Here is a 20,000-nt window from a genome sequence, read left to right as displayed (position 1 = left end):
ATCTCAGTGGAACCTGGGCACACATTTCGATTTTTCCATCTGCACTCAGATCGACGATGCCCAATGTTTATGATGAAACAAGCAATTTAAAATCCACATAATATAAGACAAAAAAAGAGTTCAAGGATTCATGGAATACCATGGTCAAAGCTGTCAATCAAGTAGGATTAGCAAAAATTAAAATTGTTTATGTCACTCATTGTCAATGTCATACCAAGCAATCTCATTTTTCACATAACACTCTTTCCAAGTGGGTGAATCTGACAAGGATTTGAAGCCAAAATGGCTTCAGGAAGTGTTTTTGATTTTTCTCTAAGCCATCTTTTCTTGTGTTTTCCAGAATTTCCTAAAGTGCCTTATAAACATTTTTGGTGGTGTTTTTCTAAAAATTCTTTTCGGCGTCTTTTGAATGTGTTTTGTGGCTTTTTTTGTAGCACACAAAAGTCAATCAGGACCCTTTATAGGGTCTTTTGAACCTTACCGTTGACTTGTATTATAGGTATGGAGCTGTTCAAAGTGAAAAACAGCTGAAGATTGATATGGTAATTTCAGTTAACCGCTGGACATTTTTGGAAACTTGAGATGGTTAATAGACGCTCCAAAGCCTGATCAAATGAACATCAAGTGTTTTTTACTTGGAAATGATTATGTTCAGTCTTCTCAGCATTTTTGGATTATTTTTAAAGATGTTTTTGGAGCTGACTGACTCCAAATCCACATTATGAAGAGGGAAAAGCTTTAAACTGTGAATGGTTCCCATGGATGATGAATTTAAATCAGATTTTTGCATTTTAATGAGACCTTGTATTTTCTTTTCTTTTTCTGAGATGTCTTCCAGAGGGTTGATCACTGAGCTTGATCATGGAGCTATTAGAAAACGTGTGTGAAACTCATAACAGCTTGACGTCTGAGTAGTCGTAGCCGAGTGGTTAAGGCGATGGACTAGAAAGCCATTGGGGTCTCACCACGCAGGTTCAAATCATGCCGACTACGTCTATGTTTCATTAACTTTTTGACCTTTTACCTTTGTTGTTCAATTTGCATGTTTACTAGTCTATTCCCCATGACAGTGATATGTGATGGAGCGAGTTTCTAGGACCAAACTGACTTTATCTTTGACTGTTCTTTAGATAATCTATTCTGGAGCAAAATTACATGTGCGACTTGCCGCTAATCAAAAGAAGCACCGTGGGTGCCATCAGGTAAGAGGTTTTTCTCTTGATCTTGTCCAGCAGCCACAGACCGCTGTCCTGGCTAATGGACTGGGACATGCACTTTGATTTGCACAAACCTTAAATTATCTCTCAGATGAAGCCTTTTACCATGCAATGCTAATCTTTATCAACTACTGGATGAACAGTTTTCTAACAGTATAAGTTTTGCAATTTATTTTTTTCACACTTTTTCCAAGTAACAGATACAGCAATCTTTTTACTAGCCACTTTTCATCAACATTTCAAACTGTCCTAGCTGTGATATCGTGGAAATGTTGGTAAATTTGTGGAATGAAAGGTTATAAGATATCAATTTACCATTGTGTATGATTGCAGATTTGCACTGCAGCTTTGGAGCCTGTTTTCGCCATCGTTCACAATTTCATATGCTTTATTCAGCACAACAAGCCGCAGCCATGACTGTGTAATGGTTGGTTCCATGGTGTAATCGTTAGCACTCTGGACTTTGAATCCTGTGATCTGAATTCAAATCTCAGTGGAACCTGGGCACACATTTCGATTTTTCCATCTGCACTCAGATCGACGATGCCCAATGTTTATGATGAAACAAGCAATTTAAAATCCACATAATAAAAGACAAAAAAAGAGTTCAAGGATTCATGGAATACCATGGTCAAAGCTGTCAATCAAGTAGGATTAGCAAAAATTAAAATTGTCTATGTCACTCATTGTCTATGTCATACCAAGCAATCTCATACTCTGTGACTTGAGTCAATATTCACATAACACTCTTTCCAAGTGGGTGAATCTGACAAGGATTTGAAGCCAAAATGGCTTCAGGAAGTGTTTTTGATTTTTCTCTAAGCCATCTTTTCTTGTGTTTTCCAGAATTTCCTAAAGTGCCTTATAAACATTTTTGGTGGTGTTTTTCTAAAAATTCTTTTCGGCGTCTTTTGAATGTGTTTTGTGGCTTTTTTTGTAGCACACAAAAGTCAATCAGGACCCTTTATAGGGTCTTTCGAACCTTACCCTTGACTTGTATTATAGGTATGGAGCTGTTCAAAGTGAAAAACAGCTGAAGATTGATATGGTAATTTCAGTTAACCGCTGGACATTTTTGGAAACTTGAGATGGTTAATAGATGCTCCAAAGCCTGATCAAATGAACATCAAGTCTTTTTTACTTGGAAATGATTATGTTCAGTCTTCTCAGCATTTTTGGATTATTTTTAAAGATGTTTTTGGAGCTGACTGACTCCAAATCCACATTATGAAGAGGGAAAAGCTTTAAACTGTGAATGGTTCCCATTGATGATGACTTTAAATCAGATTTTTGCATTTTACTGAGACCTTGTATTTTCTTTTCATTTTCTGAGATGTCTTCCAGAGGGTTGATCACTGAGCTTGATCATGGTGCTATTAGAAAACATGTGTGAAACTCATAACAGCTTGACGTCCGAGTAGTCGTGGCCGAGTGGTTAAGGCGATGGACTTGAAATCCATTGGTGTCTCCCCGCGCAGGTTCAAATCCTGCCGACTACGTCTATGTTTCAATAACTTTTTGACCTTTTATCTTTGTTGTTCAATTTGCATGTTTACTAGTCTATTCCCCATGACAGTGATCTGTGATGGAGCGAGTTTCTAGGACCAAACTGACTTTATCTTTGACTGTTCTTTAGATAATCTATTCTGGAGCAACATTACATGTGCGACTTGCCGCTAATCAAAAGAAGCACCGTGGGTGCCATCAGGTAAGAGGTTTTTCTCTTGATCTTGTCCAGCAGCCACAGACCGCTGTCCTGGCTAATGGACTGGGACATGCACTTTGATTTGCACAAACCTTAAATTATCTCTCAGATGAAGCCTTTTACCATGCAATGCTAATCTCTATCAACTACTGGATGAACAATTTTCTAACAGTATAAGTTTTGCAATTTATTTTTTTCACACTTTTTCCAAGTAACAGATACAGCAATCTTTTTACTAGCCACTTTTCATCAACATTTCAAACTGTCCTAGCTGTGATATCGTGGAAATGTTGGTAAATTTGTGGAATGAAAGGTTATAAGATATCAATTTACCATTGTGTATGATTGCAGATTTGCACTGCAGCTTTGGAGCCTGTTTTCGCCATCGTTCACGATTTCATATGCTTTATTCAGCACAACAAGCCGCAGCCAAGAATGTGTCATGGTTGGTTCCATGGTGTAATGGTTAGCACTCTGGACTTTGAATCCAGTGATCTGAGTTGAAATCTCAGTAGAACCTGGGCACACATTTAGATTTTTCCATCTGCACTCAGATCGACGATGCCCAATGTTTATGATGAAACAAGCAATTTAAAATCCACATAATAAAAGACAAAAAAAGAGTTCAAGGATTCATGGAATACCATGGTCAAAGCTGTCAATCAAGTAGGATTAGCAAAAATTAAAATTGTCTATGTCACTCATTGTCTATGTCATACCAAGCAATCTCATACTCTGTGACTTGAGTCAATATTCACATAACACCCTTTCCAAGTGGTTGAATCTGACAAGGATTTGAAGCCAAAATGGCTTCAGGAAGTGTTTTTGATTTTTCTCTAAGCCATCTTTTCTTGTGTTTTCCAGAATTTCCTAAAGTGCCTTATAAACATTTTTGGTGGTGTTTTTCTAAAAATTCTTTTCGGCGTCTTTTGAATGTGTTTTGTGGCTTTTTTTGTAGCACACAAAAGTCAATCAGGACCCTTTATAGGGTCTTTCGAACCTTACCGTTGACTTGTATTATAGGTATGGAGCTGTTCAAAGTGAAAAACAGCTGAAGATTGATATGGTAATTTCAGTTAACGGCTGGACATTTTTGGAAACTTGAGATGGTTAATAGACGCTCCAAAGCCTGATCAAATGAACATCAAGTCTTTTTTACTTGGAAATGATTATGTTCAGTCTTCTCAGCATTTTTGGATTATTTTTAAAGATGTTTTTGGAGCTGACTTACTCCAAATCCACATTATGAAGAGGGAAAAGCTTTAAACTGTGAATGGTTCCCATTGATGATGACTTTAAATCAGATTTTTGCATTTTACTGAGACCTTGTATTTTCTTTTCATTTTCTGAGATGTCTTCCAGAGGGTTGATCACTGAGCTTGATCATGGTGCTATTAGAAAACATGTGTGAAACTCATAACAGCTTGACGTCCGAGTAGTCGTGGCCGAGTGGTTAAGGCGATGGACTAGAAATCCGTTGGGGTCTCCCCGCGCAGTTTCAAATCCTGCTGACTACGTCTATGTTTCAAAAACTTTTTGACCTTTTATCTTTGTTGTTCAATTTGCATGTTTACTAGTCTATTCCCCATGACAGTGATCTGTGATGGAGCGAGTTTCTAGGACCAAACTGACTTTATCTTTGACTGTTCTTTAGATAATCTATTCTGGAGCAACATTACATGTGCGACTTGCCGCTAATCAAAAGAAGCACCGTGGGTGCCATCAGGTAAGAGGTTTTTCTCTTGATCTTGTCCAGCAGCCACAGACCGCTGTCCTGGCTAATGGACTGGGACATGCACTTTGATTTGCACAAACCTTAAATTATCTCTCAGATGAAGCCTTTTACCATGCAATGCTAATCTTTATCGACTACTGGATGAACAGTTTTCTAACAGTATAAGTTTTGCAATTTATGTTTTTCACACTTTTTCCAAGTAACAGATACAGCAATCTTTTTACTAGCCACTTTTCATCAACATTTCAAACTGTCCTAGCTGTGATATCGTGGAAATGTTGGTAAATTTGTGGAATGAAAGGTTATAAGATATCAATTTACCATTGTGTATGATTGCAGATTTGCACTGCAGCTTTGGAGCCTGTTTTCGCCATCGTTCACAATTTCATATGCTTTATTCAGCACAACAAGCCGCAGCCATGACTGTATTATGGTTGGCTCCATGGTGTAATGGTTAGCACTCTGGACTTTGAATCCTGTGATCTGAGTTCAAATCTCAGTGGAACCTGGGCACACATTTCGATTTTTCCATCTGCACTCAGATCGACGATACCCAATGTTTATGATGAAACAAGCAATTTAAAATCCACATAATAAAAGACAAAAAAAGAGTTCAAGGATTCATGGAATACCGTGGTCAAAGCTGTCAATCAAGTAGGATTAGCAAAAATTAAAATTGTCTATGTCACTCATTGTCTATGTCATACCAAGCAATCTCATACTCTGTGACTTGAGTCAATATTCACATAACACTCTTTCCAAGTGGGTGAATCTGACAAGGATTTGAAGCCAAAATGGCTTCAGGAAGTGTTTTTGATTTTTCTCTAAGCCATCTTTTCTTGTGTTTTCCAGAATTTCCTAAAGTACCTTATAAACATTTTTGGTGGTGTTTTTCTAAAAATTCTTTTCGGCATCTTTTGAATGTGTTTTGTGGCTTTTTTTGTAGCACATAAAAGTCAATCAGGACCCTTTATACGGTCTTTCGAACCTTACCGTTGACTTGTATTATAGGTATGGAGCTGTTCAAAGTGAAAAACAGCTGAAGATTGATATGGTAATTTCAGTTAACCGCTGGACATTTTTGGAAACTTGAGATGGTTAATAGACGCTCCAAAGCCTGATCAAATGAACATCAAGTCTTTTTTACTTGGAAATGATTATGTTCAGTCTTCTCAGCATTTTTGGATTATTTTTAAGGATGTTTTTGGAGCTGACTGACTCCAAATCCACATTATGAAGAGGGAAAAGCTTTAAACTGTGAATGGTTCCCATTGATGATGACTTTAAATCCGATTTTTGCATTTTACTGAGACCTTGTATTTTCTTTTCATTTTCTGAGATGTCTTCCAGTGGGTTGATCACTGAGCTTGATCATGGTGCTATTAGAAAACATGTGTGAAACTCATAAAAGCTTGACGTCTGAGTAAGTCGTGGCCGAGTGGTTAAGGCGATGTACTAGAAATCCATTGGGGTCTCCCCGCGCAGGTTCAAATTCTGCCTACTACGTCTATGTTTCACTAACTTTTTGACCTTTTATCTTTGTTGTTCAATTTGCGTGTTTACTAGTCTATTCCCCATGACAGTGATCTGTGATGGAGCGAGTTTCTAGGACCAAACTGACTTTATCTTTGACTGTTCTTTAGATAATCTATTCTGGAGCAACATTACATGTGCGACTTGCCGCTAATCAAAAGAAGCACCGTGGGTGCCATCAGGTAAGAGGTTTTTCTCTTGATCTTGTCCAGCAGCCACAGACCGCTGTCCTGGCTAATGGACTGGGACATGCACTTTGATTTGCACAAACCTTAAATTATCTCTCAGATGAAGCCTTTTACCATGCAATGCTAATCTTTATCAACTACTGGATGAACAGTTTTCTAACAGTATAAGTTTTGCAATTTATTTTTTTCACACTTTTTCCAAGTAACAGATACAGCAATCTTTTTACTAGCCACTTTTCATCAACATTTCAAACTGTCCTAGCTGTGATATCGTGGAAATGTTGGTAAATTTGTGGAATGAAAGGTTATAAGATATCAATTTACCATTGTGTATGATTGCAGATTTGCACTGCAGCTTTGGAGCCTGTTTTCGCCATCGTTCACGATTTCATATGCTTTATTCAGCACAACAAGCCGCAGCCATGACTGTGTAATGGTTGGTTCCATGGTGTAATGGTTAGCACTCTGGACTTTGAATCCTGTGATCTGAATTCAAATCTCAGTGGAACCTGGGCACACATTTCAATTTTTCCATCTGCACTCAGATCGACGATGCCCAATGTTTATGATGAAACAAGCAATTTTAAATCCACATAATAAAAGACAAAAAAAGAGTTCAAGGATTCATGGAATACCATGGTCAAAGCTGTCAATCAAGTAGGATTAGCAAAAATTAAAATTGTCTATGTCACTCATTGTCTATGTCATACCAAGCAATCTCATACTCTGTGACTTGAGTCAATATTCACATAACACTCTTTCCAAGTGGGTGAATCTGACAAGGATTTGAAGCCAAAATGGCTTCAGGAAGTGTTTTTGATTTTTCTCTAAGCCATCTTTTCTTGTGTTTTCCAGAATTTCCTAAAGTGCCTTATAAACATTTTTGGTGGTGTTTTTCTAAAAATTCTTTTCGGCGTCTTTTGAATGTGTTTTGTGGCTTTTTTTGTAGCACACAAAAGTCAATCAGGACCCTTTATAGGGTCTTTCGAACCTTACCGTTGACTTGTATTATAGGTATGGAGCTGTTCAAAGTGAAAAACAGCTGAAGATTGATATGGTAATTTCAGTTAACCGCTGGACATTTTTGGAAACTTGAGATGGTTAATAGACGCTCCACAGCCTGATCAAATGAACATCAAGTCTTTTTTACTTGGAAATGATTATGTTCAGTCTTCTCAGCATTTTTGGATTATTTTTAAGTATGTTTTTGGAGCTGACTGACTCCAAATCCACATTATGAAGAGGGAAAAGCTTTAAACTGTGAATGGTTCCCATTGATGATGACTAGTGTTGAGCATTCCGATACCGCAAGTATCGGGTATCGGCCGATACTTGCTGTATCGGAATTCCGATACCTACTTCCGATATTTTTTCAATATCGGAATTCGGCATCGGAATCGGAAGTTCCAAGTTGATTGACAGCCTGACGTCATCATGATGCGCGGTGTGTGCGCATCATGATGCGCCGTCATTTCGGGCCTTCCGGGGGTCTCTGCCGGCCTGCCGTGGGGCTGTGTGGACTGCCCGGGTTCTGTACCGGCCTGCCGGGGGGCTGTGCCGGCCTGCCGGTGGTCTGTGCACCCTGTGGGGGTCTGTACCGGCCTGCCGGGGGGCTGTGCCGGCCTGCCGGTGGTCTGTGCACCCTGTGGGGGTCTGTACCGGCCTGCCGGGGGGCTGTGCCGGCCTGCCGGTGGTCTGTGCACCCTGTGAGGGTCTGTACCGGCCTGCCGGGGGTCTGTGCCGGCCTGCCGAGGGGCTGTGCTGATGTCCGGGGGTCTGTGCAAGCATCGTCCAATGGGACTACAAGTCCCATCTGGCGATGCCTGCTACCATGACAGTGATTGACACATTAGCCAATGATGGGACAGTAGTAGTCCCATCATCCGGCTAATGTGTTAAATGTTAAAAAAAAAAAAAAAAAAATACTACATACATACATACTACATGCATGCTACATACATACTACATGCTACATACATACATGCTACATACATACTACATATATACTACATGCATGCTACATACATACTACATGCTACATACATACTACATGCTACATACATACTACATATATACTACATGCATGCTACATACATACTACATGCTACATACATACTACATGCATGCTACATACATACTACATGCATGCTACATACATACTACATGCTACATACTACATGCTACATACATACTACATATATACTACATGCATGCTACATACATACTACATGCTACATACATACTACATATATACTACATGCATGCTACATACATACTACATATATACTACATGCATGCTACATACATACTACATGCTACATACATACTACATGCATGCTACATACATACTACATGCATGCTACATACATACTACATGCTACATACATACTACATGCTACATACATACTACATATATACTACATGCATGCTACATACATACTACATGCTACATACATACTACATATGTACTACATGCATGCTACACACATACTACATGCTACATACATACTACATGCATGCTACATACATACTACATGCTACATACATACTACATGCTACATACATACTACATGCTACATACATACTACATATATACTACATGCATGCTACATACATACTACATGCTACATACATACTACATATATACTACATGCATGCTACATACATACTACATGCTACATATATACTACATGCTACATACATACTACATATATACTACATACATGCTACATACATACTGCATGCTACATACATACTACATGCATGCTACTTGCATGCTACATACATACTACATACATACTACATACATACTACATGCATGCTACATGCATGCTACATGCTACATACATACTACATACATACTACATGCTACATACATGCTACATACATACTACATACATACTACATGCTACATACATACTACATATATACTACATGCATGCTACATACATACTAATGCTACATACATACCACATACATACTACATACATGCTACATATATACTACATATATACTACATGCATGCTACATACATACTACATATATACTACATGCTACATATATACTACATGCTACATGCATGCTACATACATACTACATACATACTACATGCTACATACATACAACATATATACTACATACATACAATACATTCATACAATACATACATAGACATACAGTACATATAACATAGAGTAACATACTTACCAATACTTGTCACATTGTTCCCTGAAGCCATTGTCTTTTCCGGAATAAATATTAACATAACAAACCACAAAAATACTCACCCACGATCCGAAGCAGTCCACGAGTGTGTCCCACGACGATCTTGGGTAGAGAACTGCAGCATCAGATGATGCTGCCGTTCTCTACGGGCTGCAGGAATCCAATGACGGAAGGTAGGTATCCTTCCGCACTGTATTCCTCCGCCACTTAAAAAAAAAAAAGTCCCTAGTCTCACTTTATGCCATTGCTGCGTGGGAAATTCCCACACAGCAATGGCATAAAGTGAGACTAGGGACTTTTTTTTTTTAAGTGGCGGAGTCATGGTTGGTTCCATGGTGTAATCGTTAGCACTCTGGACTTTGAATCCAGTGATCTGAGTTCAAATCTCAGTGGAACCTGGGCATACATTTCTATTTTTCCATGTGCACTCAGATCGACGATGCCCAATGTTTATGATGAAACATGCAATTTAAAATCCACATAATAAAAGACAAAAAAAGGGTTCAAGGATTCATGGAATACCATGATCAAAGCTGTCAATCAAGTAGGATTAGCAAAAATTAAAATTGTCTATATCACTCATTGTCTATGTCATACCAAGCAATCTCATACTCTGTGACTTGAGTCAATATTCACATAACACTCTTTCCAAGTGGGTGAATCTGACAAGGATTTGAAGCCAAAATGGCTTCAGGAAGTTTTTTTTTAATTTTTCTCTAAGCCTTCTTTTCTTGTGTTTTCCAGAATTTCCTAAAGTGCCTTATAAACATTTTTGGTGGTGTTTTTCTAAATATTCTTTTCGGCGTCTTTTGAATGTGTTTTGTGGCTTTTTTTGTAGGACACAAAAGTCAATCAGGACCCTTTATAGGGTCTTTCGAACCTTACCGTTGACTTGTAGTATAGGTATGGAGCTATTCAAAGTGAAAAACAGCTGAAGATTGATATGGTAATTTCAGTTAACCGCTGGACATTTTTGGAAACTTGAGATGGTTAATAGACGCTCCAAAGCCTGATCAAATGAACATCAAGTCTTTTTTACTTGGAAATGATTATGTTCAGTCTTCTTAGCATTTTCGTATTATTTTTAAGGATGTTTTTGGAGCTGACTGACTCCAAATCCACATTATGAAGAGGGAAAAGCATTAAACTGTGAATGGTTCCCATTGATGATGACTTTAAATCAGATTTTTGCATTTTACTGAGACCTTGTATTTTCTTTTCTTTTTCTGAGATGTCTTCCAGAGGGTTGATCACTGAGCTTGATCATGGTGCTATTAGAAAACGTGTGTGAAACTCATAACAGCATGACGTCTGAGTAGTCGTGGCCGAGTGGTTAAGGCGATGGGCTAGAAATCTTTTGGGGTCTCCCCGCGCAGGTGCAAATCCTGCCGATTACGTCTATGTTTAAAATAACTTTTTGACCTTTTATCTTTGTTGTTCAATTTGCATGTTTACTAGTCTATTCCCCATGACAGTGATTTGTGATGGAGCGAGTTTCTAGGACCAAACTGACTTTATATTTGACTGTTCTTTAGATAATCTATTCTGGAGCAACATTACATGTGCGACTTGCCGCTAATCAAAAGAAGCATCGTGGGTGCCATCAGGTAAGAGGTTTTTCTCTTGATCTTGTCCAGCAGCCACAGACCGCTGTCCTGGCTAACGGACTGGGACATGCACTTTGATTTGCACAAACCTTAAATTATCTCTCAGATGAAGCCTTTTACCATGCAATGCTAATCTTTATCGACTACTGGATGAACAGTTTTCTAACAGTATAAGTTTTGCAATTTATTTTTTTCACACTTTTTCCAAGTAACAGATACAGCAATCTTTTTACTAGCCACTTTTCATCAACATTTCAAAGTGTCCTAGCTGTGATATCGTGGAAATGTTGGTAAATTTGTGGAATGAAAGGTTATAAGATATCAATTTACCATTGTGTATGATTGCAGATTTGCACTGCAGCTTTGGAGCCTGTTTTCACCATCGTTCATGATTTCATATGCTTTATTCAGCACAACAAGCCGCAGCCATGACTACTTCATGGCTGGTTCCATGGTGTAATGGTTAGCACTCTGGACTTTGAATCCGGTGATCTGAGTTCAAATCTCAGTGGAACCTGGGTACACATTTCGATTTTTCCATCTGCACTCAGATCGACGATGCCCAATGTTTATGATGAAACAAGCAATTTAAAATCCACATAATAAAAGACAAAAAAAGAGTTCAAGGATTCATGGAATACCATCGTCAAAGCAGTAGGATAAGGATCAAGTAGTATTAGCAAAAATTAAAATTGTCTATGTCATACCAAACAATCTCATACTCTGTGAATAGAGTCAATATGCACATAACACTCTTTCCAAGTGGGTTAATCTGACAAGTATTTGAAGCCAAAATGGCTGCAGGAAGTGTTTTCGATTTTTCTCTAAGCCATCTTTTCTTGTGTTTTCCAGAATTTCCTAAAGTGCCTTATAAACATTTTTGGTGATGTTTTTCTAAAAATTCTTTTCGGCGTCTTTTGAATGTGTTTTGTGCCTTTTTTTGTAGCACACAAAAGTCAATCAGGACCCTTTATACGGTCTTTCGAACCTTACCGTTGACTTGTATTATAGGTATGGAGCTGTTCAAAGTGAAAAACAGCTGAAGATTGATATGGTAATTTCAGTTAACCGCTGGACATTTTTGGAAACTTGAGATGGTTAATAGACGCTCCAAAGCCTGATCAAATGAACATCAAGTCTTTTTTACTTGGAAATGATTATGTTCAGTCTTCTCAGCATTTTTGGATTATTTTTAAGGATGTTTTTGGAGCTGACTGACTCCAAATCCACATTATGAAGAGGGAAAAGCTTTAAACTGTGAATGGTTCCCATTGATGATGACTTTAAATCCGATTTTTGCATTTTACTGAGACCTTGTATTTTCTTTTCATTTTCTGAGATGTCTTCCAGTGGGTTGATCACTGAGCTTGATCATGGTGCTATTAGAAAACATGTGTGAAACTCATAAAAGCTTGACGTCTGAGTAAGTCGTGGCCGAGTGGTTAAGGCGATGTACTAGAAATCCATTGGGGTCTCCCCGCGCAGGTTCAAATTCTGCCGACTACGTCTATGTTTCACTAACTTTTTGACCTTTTATCTTTGTTGTTCAATTTGCGTGTTTACTAGTCTATTCCCCATGACAGTGATCTGTGATGGAGCGAGTTTCTAGGACCAAACTGACTTTATCTTTGACTGTTCTTTAGATAATCTATTCTGGAGCAACATTACATGTGCGACTTGCCGCTAATCAAAAGAAGCACTGTGGGTGCCATCAGGTAAGAGGTTTTTCTCTTCATCTTGTCCAGCAGCCACAGACCGCTGTCCTGGCTAATGGACTGGGACATGCACTTTGATTTGCACAAACCTTAAATTATCTCTCAAATGAAGCCTTTTACCATGCAATGCTAATCTTTATCAACTACTGGATGAACAGTTTTCTAACAGTATAAGTTTTGCAATTTATTTTTTTCACAATTTTTCCAAGTAACAGATACAGCAATCTTTTTACTAGCCACTTTTCATCAACATTTCAAACTGTTCTAGCTGTGATATCGTGGAAATGTTGGTAAATTTGTGGAATGAAAGGTTATAAGATATCAATTTACCATTGTGTATGATTGCAGATTTGCACTGCAGCTTTGGAGCCTGTTTTCGCCATCGTTCACGATTTCATATGCTTTATTCAGCACAACAAGCCGTAGCCATGACTGTGTAATGGTTGGTTCCATGGTGTAATGGTTAGCACTCTGGACTTTGAAACCAGTGATCTGAGTTCAAATCTCAGTGGAACCTGGGCACACATTTCTATTTTTCCATGTGCACTCAGATCGACGATGCCCAATGTTTATGATGAAACATGCAATTTAAAATCCACATAATAAAAGACAAAAAAAGGGTTCAAGGATTCATGGAATACCATGATCAAAGCTGTCAATCAAGTAGGATTAGCAAAAATTAAAATTGTCTATATCACTCATTGTCTATGTCATACCAAGCAATCTCATACTCTGTGACTTGAGTCAATATTCACATAACACTCTTTCCAAGTGGGTGAATCTGACAAGGATTTGAAGCCAAAATGGCTTCAGGAAGTTTTTTTTTAATTTTTCTCTAAGCCTTCTTTTCTTGTGTTTTCCAGAATTTCCTAAAGTGCCTTATAAACATTTTTGGTGGTGTTTTTCTAAATATTCTTTTCGGCGTCTTTTGAATGTGTTTTGTGGCTTTTTTTGTAGGACACAAAAGTCAATCAGGACCCTTTATAGGGTCTTTCGAACCTTACCGTTGACTTGTAGTATAGGTATGGAGCTGTTCAAAGTGAAAAACAGCTGAAGATTGATATGGTAATTTCAGTTAACCGCTGGACATTTTTGGAAACTTGAGATGGTTAATAGACGCTCCAAAGCCTGATCAAATGAACATCAAGTCTTTTTTACTTGGAAATGATTATGTTCAGTCTTCTTAGCATTTTCGTATTATTTTTAAGGATGTTTTTGGAGCTGACTGACTCCAAATCCACATTATGAAGAGGGAAAAGCATTAAACTGTGAATGGTTCCCATTGATGATGACTTTAAATCAGATTTTTGCATTTTACTGAGACCTTGTATTTTCTTTTCTTTTTCTGAGATGTCTTCCAGAGGGTTGATCACTGAGCTTGATCATGGTGCTATTAGAAAACGTGTGTGAAACTCATAACAGCTTGACGTCTGAGTAGTCGTGGCCGAGTGGTTAAGGCGATGGGCTAGAAATCTTTTGGGGTCTCCCCGCGCAGGTGCAAATCCTGCCGATTACGTCTATGTTTAAAATAACTTTTTGACCTTTTATCTTTGTTGTTCAATTTGCATGTTTACTAGTCTATTCCCCATGACAGTGATCTGTGATGGAGCGAGTTTCTAGGACCAAACTGACTTTATATTTGACTGTTCTTTAGATAATCTATTCTGGAGCAACATTACATGTGCGACTTGCCGCTAATCAAAAGAAGCATCGTGGGTGCCATCAGGTAAGAGGTTTTTCTCTTGATCTTGTCCAGCAGCCACAGACCGCTGTCCTGGCTAACGGACTGGGACATGCACTTTGATTTGCACAAACCTTAAATTATCTCTCAGATGAAGCCTTTTACCATGCAATGCTAATCTTTATCGACTACTGGATGAACAGTTTTCTAACAGTATAAGTTTTGCAATTTATTTTTTTCACACTTTTTCCAAGTAACAGATACAGCAATCTTTTTACTAGCCACTTTTCATCAACATTTCAAAGTGTCCTAGCTGTGATATCGTGGAAATGTTGGTAAATTTGTGGAATGAAAGGTTATAAGATATCAATTTACCATTGTGTATGATTGCAGATTTGCACTGCAGCTTTGGAGCCTGTTTTCGCCATCGTTCATGATTTCATATGCTTTATTCAGCACAACAAGCCGCAGCCATGACTACTTCATGGCTGGTTCCATGGTGTAATGGTTAGCACTCTGGACTTTGAATCCGGTGATCTGAGTTCAAATTTCAGTGGAACCTGGGCACACATTTCGATTTTTCCATCTGCACTCAGATCGACGATGCCCAATGTTTATGATGAAACAAGCAATTTAAAATCCACATAATAAAAGACAAAAAAAGAGTTCAAGGATTCATGGAATACCATCGTCAAAGCAGTAGGATAAGGATCAAGTAGTATTAGCAAAAATTAAAATTGTCTATGTCATACCAAACAATCTCATACTCTGTGAATAGAGTCAATATGCACATAACACTCTTTCCAAGTGGGTTAATCTGACAAGTATTTGAAGCCAAAATGGCTGCAGGAAGTGTTTTCGATTTTTCTCTAAGCCATCTTTTCTTGTGTTTTCCAGAATTTCCTAAAGTGCCTTATAAACATTTTTGGTGGTGTTTTTCTAAAAATTCTTTTCGGCGTCTTTTGAATGTGTTTTGTGCCTTTTTTTGTAGCACACAAAAGTCAATCAGGACCCTTTATACGGTCTTTCGAACCTTACCGTTGACTTGTATTATAGGTATGGAGCTGTTCAAAGTGAAAAACAGCTGAAGATTGATATGGTAATTTCAGTTAACCGCTGGACATTTTTGGAAGCTTGAGATGGTTAATAGACGCTCCAAAGCTTGATCAAATGAACATCAAGTCTTTTTTACTTGGAAATGATTATGTTCAGTCTTCTCAGCATTTTTGGATTATTTTTAAGGATGTTTTTGGAGCTGACTGACTCCAAATCCACATTATGAAGAGGGAAAAGCTTTAAACTGTGAATGGTTCCCATTGATGATGACTTTAAATCCGATTTTTGCATTTTACTGAGACCTTGTATTTTCTTTTCATTTTCTGAGATGTCTTCCAGTGGGTTGATCACTGAGCTTGATCATGGTGCTATTAGAAAACATGTGTGAAACTCATAAAAGCTTGACGTCTGAGTAAGTCGTGGCCGATTGGTTAAGGCGATGTACTAGAAATCCATTGGGGTCTCCCCGCGCAGGTTCAAATTCTGCCGACTACGTCTATGTTTCACTAACTTTTTGACCTTTTATCTTTGTTGTTCAATTTGCGTGTTTACTAGTCTATTCCCCATGACAGTGATCTGTGATGGAGCGAGTTTCTAGGACCAAACTGACTTTATCTTTGACTGTTCTTTAGATAATCTATTCTGGAGCAACATTACATGTGCGACTTGCCGCTAATCAAAAGAAGCACCGTGGGTGCCATCAGGTAAGAGGTTTTTCTCTTGATCTTGTCCAGCAGCCACAGACGGCTGTCCTGGCTAATGGACTGGGACATGCACTTTGATTTGTACAAACCTTAAATTATCTCTCAGATGAAGCCTTTTACCATGCAATGCTAATCTTTATCGACTACTGGATGAACAGTTTTCTAACAGTATAATTTTTGCAATTTATGTTTTTCACACTTTTTCCAAGTAACAGATACAGCAATCTTTTTAATAGCCACTTTTCATCAACATTTCAAACTGCGCTAACTGTGATATCGTGGAAATGTTGGTAAATTTGTGGAATGAAAGGTTATAAGATATCAATTTATCATTGTGTATGATTGCAGATTTGCACTGCAGCTTTGGAGCCTGTTTTCGCCATCGTTCACGATTTCATATGCTTTATTCAGCACAACAAGCCGCAGCAATGACTGAGTCATGGTTGGTTCCATGGTGTAATGGTTAGCACTCTGCACTTTGAATCCAGTGATCTGAGTTCAAATCTCAGTGGAACCTGGGCACACATTTCAATTTTTCCATGTGCACTCAGATCGACGATGCAGAATGTTTATGATGAAACAAGCAATTTAAAATCCACATAATAAAAGACAAAAAAAGAGTTCAAGGATTCATGGAATACCATGATCAAAGCTGTCAATCAAGTAGGATTAGCAAAAATTAAAATTGTCTATATCACTCATTGTCTATGTCATACTCTGTGACTTGAGTCAATATTCACATAACACTCTTTCCAAGTTGCTGAATCTGACAAGGATTTGAAGCCAAAATGGCTTCAGGAAGTGTTTTTGATTTTTCTCTAAGCCATCTTTTCTTGTGTTTTCCAGAATTTCCTAAAGTGCCTTATAAACATTTTTGGTGGTGTTTTTCTAAAAATTCTTTTCGGCGTCTTTTGAATGTGTTTTGTGGCTTTTTTTGTAGCACACAAAAGTCAATCAGGACCCTTTATAGGGTCTTTCGAACCTTACCGTTGACTTGTATTATAGGTATGGAGCTGTTCAAAGTGAAAAACATCTGAAGATTGATATGGTAATTTCAGTTAACCGCTGGACATTTTTGGAAACTTGAGATGGTTAATAGACGCTCCAAAGCCTGATCAAATGAACATCAAGTCTTTTTTACTTGGAAATGATTATGTTCAGTCTTCTCAGCATTTTTGGATTATTTTTAAAGATGTTTTTGGAGCTGACTGACTCCAAATCCACATTATGAATAGGGAAAAGCTTTAAACTGTGAATAGTTCCCATTGATGATGACTTTAAATCAGATTTTTGCATTTTACTGAGACCTTGTATTTTCTTTTCATTTTCTGAGATGTCTTCCAGAGGGTTGATCACTGAGCTTGATCATGGTGCTATTAGAAAACATGTGTGAAACTCATAACAGCTTGACGTCCGAGTAGTCGTGGCCGAGTGGTTAAGGCAATGGACTTGAAATCCATTGGGGTCTCCCCGCGCAGGTTCAAATCCTGCTGTCTATGTTTCAATAACTTTTTGACCTTTTATCTTTGTTGTTCAATTTGCATCTTTACTAGTCTATTCCCCATGACAGTGATCTGTGATGGAGCGAGTTTCTAGGACCAAACTGACTTTATCTTTGACTGTTCTTTAGATAATCTATTCTGGAGCAACATTACATGTGCGACTTGCCGCTAATCAAAAGAAGCACCGTGGGTGCCATCAGGTAAGAGGTTTTTCTCTTGATCTTGTCCAGCAGCCAAAGACCGCTGTCCTGGCTAATGGACTGGGACATGCACTTTGATTTGCACAAACCTTAAATTATCTCTTAGATGAAGCCTTTTACCATGCAATGCTAATCTTTATCAACTACTGGATGAACAGTTTTCTAACAGTATAAGTTTTGCAATTTATTTTTTTCACACTTTTTCCAAGTAACAGACACAGCAATCTTTTTACTAGCCACTTTTCATCAACATTTCAAACTGTCCTAGCTGTGATATCGTGGAAATGTTGGTAAATTTGTGGAATGAAAGGTTATAAGATATCAATTTACCATTGTGTATGATTGCAGATTTGCACTGCAGCTTTGGAGCCTGTTTTCGCCATCGTTCACGATTTCATATGCTTTATTCAGCACAACAAGCCGCAGCCATGACTGTGTAATGGTTGGTTCCATGGTGTAATGGTTAGCACTCTGGACTTTGAATCCAGTGATCTGAGGTCAAATCTCAGTGGAACCAGTGCACACAATTCGATTTTTCCATCTGCACTCAGATCGACGATGCCCAATGTTTATGATGAAACAAGCAATTTAAAATCCACATAATAAAAGACAAAAAAAGAGTTCAAGGATTCATGGTCAAAGCTGTCAATCAAGAATGATTAGCAAAAATTAAAATTGTCTATATCACTCATTGTCTATGTCATACCAAGCAATCTCATACTCTGTGACTTGAGTCAATATTCACATAACACTCCTTCCAAGTGGGTGAATCTGACAAGGATTTGAAGCCAAAATGGCTTCAGGAAGTGTTTTTGATTTTTCTCTAAGCCATCTTTTCTTGTGTTTTCCAGAATTTCCTAAAGTGCCTTATAAACATTTTTGTGGTGTTTTTCTAAAAATTATTTTTGGCGTCTTTTGAATGTGTTTTGTGGCTTTTTTTGTAGCACACAAAAGTCAATCAGGACCCTTTATAGGGTCTTTCGAACCTTACCGTTGATTTGTATTATAGGTATGGAGCTGTTCAAAGTTGAAAACAGCTGAAGATTGATATGGTAATTTCAGTTAACCGCTGGACATTTTTGGAAACTTGAGATGGTTAATAGATGCTCCAAAGCCTGATCAAATGAACATCAAGTCTATTTTACTTGGAAATGATTATTTTCAGTCTTCTCAGCATTTTCGGATTATTTTTAAGGATGTTTTTGGAGCTGACTGACTCCAAATCCACATTATGAAGAGGGAAAAGCTTTAAACTGTGAATGGTTCCCATTGATGATGACTTTAAATCAGATTTTTGCATTTTACTGAGACCTTGTATTTTCGTTTCATTTTCTGAGATGTCTTCCAGAGGGTTGATCACTGAGCGTGATCATGGTGCTATTAGAAAACATGTGTGAAGCTCATAACAGGTTGACGTCCGACTAGTCGTGGCCGAGTGGTTAAGGCGATGGACTTGAAATCCATTGGGGTCTCCCTGCGCAGGTTCAAATCCTGCCGACTATGTCTATGTTTCAATAACTTTTTGACCTTTTATCTTTGTTGTTCAATTTGCATGTTTACTAGTCTATTCCCCATGACAGTGATCTGTGATGGAGCGAGTTTCTAGGACCAAACTGATGTTATCTTTGACTGTTCTTTAGATAATCTATTCTGGAGCAACATTACATGTGCGACTTGCCGCTAATCAAAAGAAGCACCGTGGGTGCCATCAGGTAAGAGGTTTTTCTCTTGATCTTGTCCAGCAGCCACAGACCGCTGTCCTGGCTAATGGACTGGGACATGCACTTTGATTTGCACAAACCTAAAATTATCTCTCAGATGAAGCCTTTTACCATGCAATGCTAATCTTTATCAACTACTGGATGAACAGTTTTCTAACAGTATAAGTTTTGCAATTTATTTTTTTCACACTTTTTCCAAGTAACAGATACA

The 20,000-nt window shown here is 38.1% G+C and overlaps 12 non-coding genes across 12 annotated transcripts; all 12 read left to right on the top strand.

Annotated features, from left to right (window-relative positions):
• The first annotated feature begins 2,634 nt into the window (after nucleotides 1–2,634).
• Nucleotides 2,635–2,716, top strand: TRNAS-UGA (transfer RNA serine (anticodon UGA)). The gene has a single exon. It is a non-coding gene; the product is annotated as a tRNA-Ser (tRNA).
• A 654-nt stretch (nucleotides 2,717–3,370) lies between these two features.
• Nucleotides 3,371–3,442, top strand: TRNAQ-UUG (transfer RNA glutamine (anticodon UUG)). The gene has a single exon. It is a non-coding gene; the product is annotated as a tRNA-Gln (tRNA).
• Nucleotides 3,443–4,357: 915 nt separating this feature from the next.
• Nucleotides 4,358–4,439, top strand: TRNAS-AGA (transfer RNA serine (anticodon AGA)). Its single transcript has one exon. It is a non-coding gene; the product is annotated as a tRNA-Ser (tRNA).
• A 654-nt stretch (nucleotides 4,440–5,093) lies between these two features.
• TRNAQ-UUG (transfer RNA glutamine (anticodon UUG)) lies at nucleotides 5,094–5,165 on the top strand. The gene has a single exon. It is a non-coding gene; the product is annotated as a tRNA-Gln (tRNA).
• A 4,764-nt stretch (nucleotides 5,166–9,929) lies between these two features.
• TRNAQ-UUG (transfer RNA glutamine (anticodon UUG)) lies at nucleotides 9,930–10,001 on the top strand. Its single transcript has one exon. It is a non-coding gene; the product is annotated as a tRNA-Gln (tRNA).
• A 1,654-nt stretch (nucleotides 10,002–11,655) lies between these two features.
• Nucleotides 11,656–11,727, top strand: TRNAQ-UUG (transfer RNA glutamine (anticodon UUG)). The gene has a single exon. It is a non-coding gene; the product is annotated as a tRNA-Gln (tRNA).
• A 1,643-nt stretch (nucleotides 11,728–13,370) lies between these two features.
• TRNAQ-UUG (transfer RNA glutamine (anticodon UUG)) lies at nucleotides 13,371–13,442 on the top strand. Its single transcript has one exon. It is a non-coding gene; the product is annotated as a tRNA-Gln (tRNA).
• Nucleotides 13,443–15,096: 1,654 nt separating this feature from the next.
• TRNAQ-UUG (transfer RNA glutamine (anticodon UUG)) lies at nucleotides 15,097–15,168 on the top strand. Its single transcript has one exon. It is a non-coding gene; the product is annotated as a tRNA-Gln (tRNA).
• A 1,643-nt stretch (nucleotides 15,169–16,811) lies between these two features.
• Nucleotides 16,812–16,883, top strand: TRNAQ-UUG (transfer RNA glutamine (anticodon UUG)). Its single transcript has one exon. It is a non-coding gene; the product is annotated as a tRNA-Gln (tRNA).
• A 900-nt stretch (nucleotides 16,884–17,783) lies between these two features.
• On the top strand, nucleotides 17,784–17,865 carry TRNAS-UGA (transfer RNA serine (anticodon UGA)). Its single transcript has one exon. It is a non-coding gene; the product is annotated as a tRNA-Ser (tRNA).
• Nucleotides 17,866–18,513: 648 nt separating this feature from the next.
• On the top strand, nucleotides 18,514–18,585 carry TRNAQ-UUG (transfer RNA glutamine (anticodon UUG)). Its single transcript has one exon. It is a non-coding gene; the product is annotated as a tRNA-Gln (tRNA).
• Nucleotides 18,586–19,489: 904 nt separating this feature from the next.
• On the top strand, nucleotides 19,490–19,571 carry TRNAS-UGA (transfer RNA serine (anticodon UGA)). Its single transcript has one exon. It is a non-coding gene; the product is annotated as a tRNA-Ser (tRNA).
• Nucleotides 19,572–20,000: the final 429 nt, after the last annotated feature.

Source organism: Dendrobates tinctorius, unplaced genomic scaffold (assembly GCF_039654945.1).
Source record: "Dendrobates tinctorius isolate UK_male_01 unplaced genomic scaffold, ASM3965494v1 ptg000462l, whole genome shotgun sequence".
NCBI lineage: Eukaryota > Metazoa > Chordata > Amphibia > Anura > Dendrobatidae > Dendrobates > Dendrobates tinctorius.
This window is presented reverse-complemented; position numbering and strand designations above follow the sequence as displayed.